This window comes from Elephas maximus, chromosome 24 (assembly GCF_024166365.1).
Source record: "Elephas maximus indicus isolate mEleMax1 chromosome 24, mEleMax1 primary haplotype, whole genome shotgun sequence".
NCBI lineage: Eukaryota > Metazoa > Chordata > Mammalia > Proboscidea > Elephantidae > Elephas > Elephas maximus.
The window spans coordinates 63,805,689-63,817,863 of NC_064842.1; the positions used below are offsets into that span (position 1 = coordinate 63,805,689).

Consider the following 12,175-nt stretch of genomic DNA (forward strand, 5'->3'; position numbering starts at 1 on the left):
ATCCAATGCCTTTCTGAAGAGTTGGCTTTGGGAATGGTCTCAGTCTTGGGCTAACAGAAGGTCTGGGGACAATGACCTCTGGGGTCCTTCTAGTCTTAGATCATTAAGTCTGGTCTTCTTATGAAAATTTGAGGCCTACATCCCACTGCGCTCCTGCTCCCTCAGGCGTTCTCGGTTGTGTTCCCTGTCAGGGCAGTCATTGGTTGTAGCCAGGCACCATCTATTTCTTCTGGTCTCAGGATGATGTACTCTCTGGTTTATGTGGCCCTTTCTGTCTCTTGGGCTCATAATTACCTTGCATCTTTGGCGTTCCTCAGTCTCCTTTGCTCCAGGTGGGTTCAGACAAATTGATGCATCTTAGATGGTCATTTGCTAGCATTTAAGACCCCGGATGCAACCCTCCAAAGTGGGATGCAGAACATTTTCTTAATCGATTTTATTATGCCAATTGAGCTAGATGTCCCCTGAAACCATGGTGCCCAAACCCCTGCCCCGGCTACGTTGGCGTTTGAGGCTTTCAGTTTATTCAGGAAACTTCTTTGATTTTGGTTTAGTCCAGTTGTGCTCACTTCTCCTGTATTGTGTGTTTTCTTCCCTTCACCTAAAATAGTTCTTCTCTACTATCTAATTAGTGGATACTTCTCTCCCTCCCTACCTCCCCACTCTTGTAACCGTCAAAGAATATTTTCTTCTCTGTTTAAACTATTTTTCGAGTTCTTATAATAGTCGTCTCATACGATATTTGTCCTTTTGCAACTGACTAATTTCACTCAGCATAATGCCTTCCACGTTCCTTCATGTTATGAAATGTTTCATGGATTCATCACTGTTCTTTGTCGATGCATAGTATTCCACTGTGTGAATATACCATAATTTATTTATCCATTCATCCGTTCATGGGCACCTTGGTTGTTTCCATCTTTTTACTACTGTAAACAGTGAGTCAGTGAACATGGATGTGCCCATATCTGTTTGTGTAAAGGCTCTTATTTCTCTAGGTTATATTCCAAGGAGTGGGATTGCTGGATCGTATGGTAGTTCTATTTCTAGTTTCTTAAGGAAGCACCAAATCGATTTCCAAAGTAGTTGTACCATTTTACATTCTCACCAGCAGCATAAAAGTGTTCTGGTCTTTCCATAACCTCTCCAACATTTATTATTTTGTGTTTTTTGGATTAATGCCAGCCTCATTGGAGTGAGATGGAATCTTGTTGTAGTTTTGATTTACATTTCTCTAATGGCTAATGATCGTGAGCATTTCCTTAAGTATCTTTTAGCTACCTGAATGTCTTCTTTAAAAGTGCCTGTTTGCCCATTTTTCAATTGGGTTATTTGTCTTTTTGCAGTTGAGTTTTTCAGTATCATGTAGATTTTAGAGATCAGATGCTGATCGGAAATGCTATAGCTAACAACTTTTTCCTACTGTGTAGGTAACCTTTTTACTCTTTTGGTGAAGTCTTTGGATGAGCATAGCTTCCAGTTCTCTAGTTTCCCTTCTGGTGAGGATTTTTATTGATGTTTTGTACACTGTTTATGCTATGTATTAGGGCTCCTAGCATTGTCCCTATTTTTTCTTCCATAATCTTTACTGTTTTAGATTTTATATTTTTACCTTTGATCCATTTTGAGTTCGTGTTTGTGCATGATATGAGGTATGGCCCTCTTTTCTCTTTTTTGCAGGTGGGTATCCAGTTATTCCAGCACCATTTGTTAAAGAGACTGTCTCTTCCCCCGTTTAACTGACTTTGGGCCTTTGTAGAATATCTGCTGCTCATATGTGGATTGATTTAGATCTGGATTCTCCATTCTGTTCCATTGGTCCATGTATCTGTTGTACCTCTACCAGACTGTTTTGACTACTGTGGCAGTAAAATAGTTTCTAAAATCAGGTAGAGCGAGGCCTCCAACTTTGCTCTTCTTTTTCAGTAGTGCTTTACTTATCTGGGGCATCTTTTCCTGCCATATGTGGTTGGTGATTTTTTTCTCCATCTCCTTATAAATTTTACCTTATAAAAATGTTGTTGAAATTTGGATGGAAATTGCATTGTATCTATAGATGGCTTTTGGTAGAATAGACATTTTTACAATGTTAAGCCTTTCTATCCATGAGCAAGGTATGTTTTTCCACTTATGTAGGTCTCTTTATGTGTCTTGCAGTAGTGTCTTGTAGTTTTCTTTGTATAGGTCTTTTATGTCTCTGGTAAGATTTATTCGTAAGTATTTTATCTTTTTGAGGGCTACTGTAAATGGTATTGATTTGGTGATTTCCTCTTTGATGTACTTTTTGTTGGTGTGGAGGAATCCAACTGATTTTTGTATGTTTAGCTTATATATCCTGATACTCTGCTGAACTCTTCTACTAGTTTCAATAGTTTTCTTGTGGATTCTTTAGGGTTTTCTCTGTATAAGATCACGTCATCTGCAAACATAGATACTTTTACTTCTTGCTTACCAATCTGGCTGTCCTTTAATTCTTTATCTAGCCTAATTGCTCTGGCTAGAACCTCCAGCACAATGTTGAATAAGAGTGGTGATAAAGAGCATCCTGTTCTCAAAGAGAATACTTTCAGGCTCTCTCCATTTAGGATGAGGTTGGCTGTTGGCTTTGTATAAATGCCCTTTATTATATTGAGGAATTTTCCTTCTATTCCTATTTTGCTGAGAGTTTTTTTTTTATCATGAATGGGTGTTGAACTTTGTCAACTGCCTTTTCTGCAACAATTGATAAGATTATGTGTTTCTTGTCTTTTGTTTACTTATATGATGGATTACATTAATTGTTTTTCTAATGTTGAACCATCCCTGCATACATGGTATGAATCCCACTTGGTCATGGTAATTTTGTTGTTGTTGTTGAAATGTTGTTGAATTCTTTTGGATAGAATTTTATTGAGGATTTTTGCATCTACGTTCATGAAGGATATAGGTCTGTGATTTTCTTTTTTTGTGGTGTCTTTCCCGGGTTTTGGTATCAGGGATATGCTGGCTTCATAGAAAGTTTGGAAGTATTCCTTTCTCTTCTATACTGTGAAATACCTTTAGTAGTAGTGGTGTTAACTCTTCTCTGAACGTTTGGTAGAACTCTGCAGTGAAGCCATCAGGGCCAGGGCTTTTTTTTTTTTTTTTGTCAGGGAGAGTTTTTAAATTACCTTTTCAACCTCTTCTTTTGTTATGGGTTTCTTGTTCTACCTCTGCTTGTTAGTTTAGGTAGGTAGTGTGTTTCTAAGAAATCATCCATTTCTTCTAGGTTTTCAAATTTGTTAGAGTACAATTTTTCATAGAAATATGATATGATTCTTTTAATTTCAGTTGGGTCTGATTTCTTATTCAGGTTATTTGCTTCCTCTTCTGTTTTTCTTTTGTCAGTTTGGCCAATGGTTTATCAATTTTGTTAAGTTTTTCAAAGAACCAGCTTTTGGTTTTGTTAACTCAATTGTTTTTCTGTTCTCTATTGTATATAATTCTGCTCTAATTTTTATTATTTTCTTTCTTCTGGTGCCTGAGGGTTTCTTTTGTTGCTCTCTTTCTATTTGTTCAAGTTGTAGGGATAATTATTTGATTTTGGCCCTTTCTTCTTCTTGTACGTGTGCATTTATTGATATAAATTGACCTCTGAGCACTGCTTTAGCTATGTTCCAAATGTTCTCTTAGGATGTTTCTTCGTTCTCATTGGATTGTCTGAATTTCTTTATTCCATCCTTAATGTCTTCGTTTTTTGAGCAAGGTGTTGTTCAGTTTCCAAGTGTTTGATATCTTTTCCCTGTTTTTTTCTGTTATTGATTTCTACTTTTATGGTCTTATGGTCAGAGAAGATGCTTTGTAATATTTCAATTTTTTGATTCTGCTAAGGCTTGCTTTATGACCTAATATGTGGTCTATTCCAGAGAATGTTCCATGTGCAGTAGAAAAGAAAATGTACTTGGCTGCTGTTGGGTGGAGTGTTCTATACATGTCTATAAGGTCAAGTTGGTTGATTGTGGCACTTAGATCTTCCTTGTCTTTATTGAGATTTTTTTTTCTGGATGTTCTGTTCTTCACCAAAAGTGGTGTGTTGAAGTTTCTTACTTTTCAATACTGTTACAGTTTGTTTTATGTATCTTGCCACCCTGTCATTGGCTTCATAAATATTTAATATGGTTATATCCTCCTGGTATATTGTCCTATTAATCATTATATAGTGTCCTTCCTTGTCCTTTGTGGTGGATTTAACTTTAAAGTCTATTTTTTCAGAAATTAATACTGCCACTCCTGCTCTTTTTTGATTGTTGTTTGCTTGATACATTTTTTTTCCATCCTTTGATTTTAGTTTGCTTGTGTCCCTTATAGGCAGCGTATAGATGGATCTTTTTTTTTTTTATCCATTTTGCCCCTCTCTGTCTGTTTATTGGTGCATTTAGTCCATTTACATTCAGTGTAATTATGAATAGGAATGACTTTACGTGCTGTCATTTTGGTGTCTTTTTTGTGTGTGTTGTTGATAGTTTCCTTTTCCCATTTAATTTTTCCCACTTAACCTGAGTAGTTCGTATATTGTCTTCTCCTCTTATTTGTTGTTGTTGATTTTGATTCTGCTGAATCTCTATTTTTTTCTTGTATTTTATTTTGATGAGTAGGCTTATTATTCTCCTTTGTAGTTACCTTAATATTTACACCTATTTTTCTAAGTTTAAACATAACTTTTATTTCTTTATATTGCCTTGTCTTCACCTCCATATGAAAGATCTATAAGTACATTTCTTAGTCCCTCTTTCTAGTTTTAATATTGTCTTCTTGTACATATTGACATAGCTGTTTCCCTGTTTTGAGCATTTTTTAATCTTGAATTATTTTTGTGATCTCTCTATCTAGGTTTACAACTGATTACTCTGTCCTATGTTCTAGTCTTGTGTTGATATTTGATATTATTGATTTTCTAACCAGAGATCCCCCTTTAGTATTCCTTGTAGTTTTGGTTTGGTTTTTATGAATTCCCTAAATGTCTGTTTATCTGGAAATGTCCTAATTTCGCCTTCATATTTGAAAGACAGTGTTGCTGGATATATGATTCTTGGCTGGCAATTTTTTTCCTTCAATGCTTTATATAAGTCATCCCATTGCCTTCTTGCCTGCATAGTTTCTGCTGAAGAGTTCGAGCTTATCCTTATTGACTCTCATTTGTAGGTGACTTTTCCTTTATCCTTAGCGGCTCTTAAAATTGTCTTTATCTTTGGTTTTGGCAAGTTTAATTGTAATATGTCTTGGTGAGTTTCTTTTGTGATCTACCTTATGTGGAGTTCGATGAGCATCTTGGATAGCTATCTTCTAATCTTTCATGATATCAGGAAGTTTTCTGCCAACAAATCTTCAACAACTCTCTCTGTATTTTCTGTTATCCCTCCCTGTTCTTGTATTCCAGTCACTCATAGCTTATTTCTCTTGATAGAGTCCCACAGGATTCTTAGAGTTTCTTCATTTTTAAATTCTTTCATCTGATTTTTCTTCAAATATATTGGTGCCAAGTGTTTTATCTTCAATCTCAGTAATTCTGCCTTCCAATTCCTCAGTTCTGCTCCTCTGTGTTTCTATTGAGTTGTCTAATTCTATAATTTTATTATTAATATTCTGTATTTCTGATTGCTGTCTCTCTATGGATTCTTGCAGCTTATTAAATTTTTTGTTATTTTCTTGAATATACTTTTTAATTTCTTTAGCTGCTTTATCCATGTCTTCCTTGGCTTGTTCTGAGTGTTGCCTAATTTCCTTCGTGATCTCTTCCTGATGTCTTGAAGAGTTTTGTATACTAACCTTTTGTATTCTGCATCTGGTAATTCAGGGAATGCACTTGCACCCAGAAGATCCCTTGATTCTTTGCTTTGAGAGTCTGTTGAAGCTATCATGGTCTGCTTCTTTATGTGATTTTATATTGAGTGTTGTCTCAGAGCCATCTGTAAGTTATTATATTAGTTTATTTTATGTTTGGTTACTATATCCTAGCTTCTTACTTCGTTTTGTTTTGATATGCCCAAATAGGTTGCTGGAGTGTGCTAGCTTCATTATTTTCACCTTTGAAGCTCTAACTTTCTGTCTTAGATGGTTAGAGCTGTTATGAGGTAAATGAACCTAAGAGTCCATTCCCTTTTCTTGTATGGATTCAGCTCAGGTGTCCAAGTAGTTGGTCATCAAGTGTGTGGTACAGGGTCTGTCCTATTGTCTTAGAGGGACAGGGGAGATTGGTATAGGTACAAGTATCTGGTTGCAGCAGGTCTTCATGCTCTGAACAAGGCAGGAGCTGACAACTGTCCCCCAAGTGTCCATGAGGAAAGTGCATCCCTGTTCCCTAGAGTGCATGGGTGGATAGGTTCTGCAGACAGACCATGAACACCCAGTGCTTTTGGGTGTAAGGACTTGGAGGTACCAGTTATCCTTGGACCCCTGTTATGGGTGGTGGGTTGATGTGGGTGAAGCCATCAGTCCTAGGCCCCTGATGTGGGCAGGTGAGGACCCTGTTTAATAGGCAAAGCAGTGTCAAATATCAAACACCCACCTCTCCACCACACAGCTGAAACAGTTGCAGTCTGCCAACAAGGGTCTATTCTCCTAAAATGGGCCCACACAGGTCCACGCAGGAAGGAAAGTTATTCAATGTCCATGGACTGTTTATGCCTGGACAGGAGTCTCTTCTGTCTTGAGCTCCCCAGGTTAGTGGAGCTGGCAGATTATCTTTTCCCCCACTGTGAATTTATTCCTTCTCCAAGGCTGAGAGAATGGCTCAGAATGCTCAGTAAAACCTACTCAGGCCCAGGGAAATAGCCATGGAAGCTGGCTTCAGGGCTGGGGGTGTGGTAAAATCTACGCAATTACTTAATTTTTGCCAATAACGCTGTTCTTCTCTGGTTCCAGAGGTGTGAGTAGGTGTGTGGCTGGCTGTTTCTCTCTGAGGAAACAGTGGCTGGAATAGTACTGCCAGCCAGTCGCAGTCACTTCCGGGAATGGTGCTTGAGGGTTCTGGCGATTCAGATCTGGTAACTCCTATCCACTCTGACCTGTCTCCCTCCCTCCCCCGCCACTTAGTCAGTTTTCTAACTTCACCTTTTATGTTCAGGACTGCTAGGTTGTCATAAATGTAATCATTTCACTTGTTTTTTTTCAGGTCTTTGTTGTAAGAGGGATCACCATAAGTGTCTGACTACTCCACCATTTTGGCCCTGCCTCTCCAGGACTTTTTTTTCTTGGGAGTTTTTTTTTTTTTTTTTTTACTACTTTTTCAATCTCTTCGCTTATTACGGGTCTGTTCAGATTTTCAGCATTGCTTGTGTTAGTTTGTGTAGGTAGTGTGTCTCTAGAAATTTGTCCATGTACTCAAGATTTTCAAATTTGTTGGAGTATAGTTTTTCATAACACTCTGTTATGATTCTTTTTATTTCAGTTGGGTGTGTTCTAATGTCCTCCATTTCATTTCTTATTTGGATTATTTGCTTCCTCTTGTGTTTTTCTTTTGTCAATTTGTCCAGTGGTTTGTTGATTTTGTTGATCCTTTCAAGGAACCAACTTTTGATTTTGTTAATTGTTTTTTCTATTCTCTATCTCATTTATTTCTGCTCTGATCTTTATCATTTCCTTTCTTCTGGTGGCTGTGGGCTACTTTTGCTGTTCTTTTTCTATTTGTTCAAGTTGTGTAGCTAATGTTTTGATTTTGTCCCTTTCTTGCTTTTTGATGTGTGCATCCATTGCTATCAATTGACCTCCGATGCTTGCCTTGGCTGTGTCCCAAAGGTTTTGGTGTTATGTGTTTTCATTTTCATTTAATTCAAGGAAATTTGTTATTCCATCTTTGATTTCTTCTATTATCCAGTGGTTTTTAAGCAGGGCGTTATTCAGTTTCCATGTAATTAATTTTTTTCGTTACTCTTCCTGTTGTTAATTTCTACTTTGATGGTGCTGTGGTCAGAGAAGATACTTTGCATTATCTCAATGTTTTGGATTGTGTTGAGGGTTGCTCTGTGGCCTAAGATGTGATCTATTTTGGAGAATGTTCCATGTGCATTGGAAAAGAATATGTACTTTGTAGCTGTTGGGTGGAGTGTTCTATACATGTCTATGAGGTCAAGTTGGCTTATCGTGCTCTTTAGCTCTTCTGTATCTTTGTTGAGTTTCTTTCTAGATGTTCTGTCCTTTACCGAGAGTGGTGGGTTAAAGTCTCCTACTGTTATTGTGGAACTGTCAGTTTCTCTTTTCAGTGCCATTAGAGTTCATTTTATGTATTTTGGAGTGCTGTCATTGGGTGTGTAACTGTTTATTATGATTAAGTCTTCATGATGGATTGTCCCTTTAATCATTATATAGTACCCTTTTTTATCTTTTATGATGGATGTTGTTTTAAAGCCTTTTTTTTTTTTTTAGATTAATTTTGCCACTCCTGCTCTTTTTTTTTTTTTTTTGGTAGTTATTTGCTCGATACATTTTTTTGATCCTTTGATTTTTAATAAATTTGTTTATTTGTTTCTTAGGCGTATCTTTTGTAGACAGCATATTGACAGATCCTGTTTTTTTAATCCATTCTGTCACTCTGTGTCTCTTTATGGGTGCATTTAGGCCATTTACATTCAGTGCAATTAGTGATAGGTGTGAGTTTATTTCTGTCATTTTGTAGTGCTTTTTTTGTGGTGCTAACATTTTCTTTGTTCCTCTTATTTTCATGTGCTGAATTCCTTTTGTTTCTGGATTTCTTTCTTGTTTCTTTTGTTTTTATTGAGGCTTTATATTTTTCTTTATTTTGATGAGTAGATTTGTTAACTTTCTTTGTGGTTACCTTGAAAATTTGCCCTTATCTTCCTAGGTCTGAACCAGTCTATTATTACTTGGCATCACCTTGTCTTCCTCTCCATTAGAAAGTTCTATACCTACACCTTTTATTCCCTCTTTTATTGTTCTGACATTGTTGTCATTTACAGATTAACCTCTCTGGTTCCTTGTTGCAATTCTTTTGGTTTTGGATAGTCCTTGAGAGTTTATTTAGATCTTTTTAAAATTTCTTACAACAGTATTTGTTGCACATATTTTGTTATATTTCTTCTTAAGTATTTCATGTTTTTGGTGCTATTATGAATGGCTCTGTTTTTTAAATTTAGCTTTCCATTTGTTTATTGCTAGTATACAAAGATATGATTGAATGTTGTATATGGGCCTTGTATTTTAAACCTTGTTAAACTGAGATGTTAGTTCTTAGAGTTTTTTTTTTTTTTTGTAGAATATTTGGGGTTTCTGTGTAGACAATTACACCATCTTTGACAGAGTTTTATTACTTCCTTTTCAATCTCTCTCTATGTATATTATTTCTTTTTCTTGCCTTGTTGCATTAGCTAGATGTTCCAATGCAAAGTTGAAAAACAGTAGGGTTGTTTTTTCTAAGACTTTTAAAAAATTTTTATGTCATATGTAAGAAACATTTCCCTAACTCAAGATTTTACTTTATGTTTCCTACTAGAAGTTTTACAGTTTACATTTAGGTCTATGTTCCATATGGAGTTAATTTTTTTATTTAATGGGAGGTATGGAGCAAACCTTACCCATTTGTATTTTAGTGTTCTATTGTTGCAGCACCTTTTGTTGAAAGAGTTTTCTTTCTCCACTAAACTGCCTTAGCATACTTGTAAAATATCAGTTGTCATAGATGTTTGGGTCTATTTTGGGTCTTTCTATTCTGTCCCAAAGATGTTTTCTCTAACTTGACACCAATACTACACTGGCTTGACTACTCAAGTTTTCTGATGTCTTGACATTAGGCAGTGTTAACTTTCCAAATTTATTTATTTATTTCAAAAGTTTATTTGTGGTTCTTTTCATTTCTATATGACCTTTTGAACAACCATAACAATTACTAAAAAAAAAATTCTGGGATTTTTATGAGGATCGCATTGAATCTGTAGATCAGTTTTGGGAAAACTGACTTAAAAGTATTGAGTTTTCTGACTCATGAACATATTGCATCCTTTTTTTATTAAGTATTCTTTAATATTTCTCAGCAATATTTTCAAGTATTTGATATACAGATGTTGCACACATTTTATTAGATTTATTCCTAACTAGTTCATATTTTTTATGCCAGTGGGCACAATATTGTTTGTCTTTTTCATATGTGTGTGCTTTAGGTGAAAGTTGATAGCTCAAGTTAATTTCTCATTCAAAAATTTATACACTTTTTTTGTGTGACATTAGTTGCAATCCCCACAATGTGACAGCACACTACCCTTTTCCACCCCAGGTTCTTTGTGTCCATTCAACCAGTTCCTGTCACTTCCTGCCTTCTCATTCTGCTTTTGGACAGGAGCTGCCCATTTGGTCTTGTATATCTGATTGAACTAAGAAGCATACTCCTCCTGTGTATTAGTTTTGGTTTTATAGTCCTGTCTAATCTTTGCCTGAAGAGTGGGCTTCGGGAATGGCTTCAGAAAAATATGAAAGACTTCATGAATTTGTGGTTCATCCTTGTGCAAGGGCCATGCTAATCTTCTCTATCTGGTTCCATTTTTAGTACATGTGCTGCCAAAGCGAGCACACAATATTGTTAGTCTTAATTTCAATTTCTGGTGATTCACTGTGAATATGTAAGAATAAATTGATTTTTTGTGTTTATTGATTTCATCATATCTTGTAATTTTGACAAGCTCACTTCTAAATTCTAGTAATCCATTGGATTTTCTATATAGACATCATGGTAACTGCAAATAAAGACATAATTATTTCTTTTTCAGGCCAGGAGCTTTTTATTTCTTCTTCTTGGGTTATTTATTGCCCAGAACCTCTAGTAAAATATTGAATAGAAGTGGTGACAGTAAACATTCATGTATTCGTCCTGATCTTAGGGTAAACACATTTAGTCTTTCACCATTGGTATGTCTACATTTTTCTTTTTTATCTTCTTAATATGGTGAATTACACTGATATACTTTCTAAGAATAAATCATCCTTGTATCATTTGATAACCCATTTGATCCTAATATCCTTTCATAATATTTTGGATGCAGTTGTTAAAATTTTGTTAAGAAGCTTTACATCTTTGTTCATGAGGGATATTGGTCTACTGTTTTTTAGTATTTTTAATAAATTTATTTGGTTTTGGTAATAGGATAATGCTGGCTTCAGAAAATGAAAGGCAGATATGTCCCCCCTCTTCAATTTTATGGACACTTTATGTAGAGTTATAATTTTTTTCTCCCTTAAGTGTTTGGTAGAATTCACTTGTGAAGCCATCTGTACTTGGATTTTTCTTTTTGGAAAAGTTTTTGTTTTTTAAACTAAAACTTCTATTTATTTAATACACGTAAGTATATCCATGTTATCTACTCTTTCTTGATTGAATTTTGGTAGGTTGTTGCAGTCAAGAAATTTCACAATTTGTCTAATTTGTGGATTTATTGGCATAATAGACAATAACATTATTGTTCAAAATATTCTTTTATCATCCTTTTATTTTTTGTTGTTATTAGCAATTTGAGTTTTCTTTTTTTTTTTCCTGATCAGTCTGTTTAAAGGTTTGTAATTATATCCATCTAAGATTTTTCCTCCATTAATTGCTTCTTTTTTTTTTTTTTTAGCTATCTTAATTTTTGCTCTGATCTTTCTTTAGTTTCTTCCATTTTCTTTGGGCTTAATGTCCAATACTTTTTCTAATGCTTAATGTGGAAATCAAAGTCATTGATGTGGAACGCTTTTTCTTTTCTAATACAGGTATTTAGTATGACAAATTTCTCCCAAAGTACCACTTACTGTGGCCACCAGCATTTTTCTATGATGCTGGAAGCTATGCCACTGATATTTCAAATACCAGCAGGGTTACCCGTGATGGACAGGTTTCAGCAAATCTTCCACAGCAAGAAAGACTAGGAACAAAGGCCCAGTCATCTACTTCCAAAAATTAGCTAATGAAAACCTTATGGATCACAACAGAACATTGTCTAAATCACTTGCTCTGGACACATCATCAGGAGGGATCAATCACTAGAGGAGGACAACATGTTTGGTGAAAAAAGGGACAGAAAGTATGAGAGAGATTCTTGGTGAGAAGATTTGGTAAAATAGTTGCAAGGATGGACTTGAACGTGCCAGTATCATGAGGATGAGCAGTACCAGGCAACATTTCATTCTGTTAAGAGTCAATGCTATGGCAATTATCAATGTATTAATGGCATACCACTTA

The 12,175-nt window shown here is 35.5% G+C and overlaps 1 protein-coding gene and 1 non-coding gene across 2 annotated transcripts in view; one reads left to right on the forward strand and one right to left on the reverse strand.

Annotated features, from left to right (window-relative positions):
* LOC126066874 (complement factor H-like) overlaps positions 1–12,175 on the forward strand; it is a 181,157-nt gene that overhangs the window by 139,511 nt on the left and 29,471 nt on the right. The window lies entirely within an intron of this gene.
* On the reverse strand, positions 10,428–10,534 carry LOC126067097 (U6 spliceosomal RNA). The gene has a single exon (XR_007515329.1). It is a non-coding gene; the product is annotated as a U6 spliceosomal RNA (small nuclear RNA).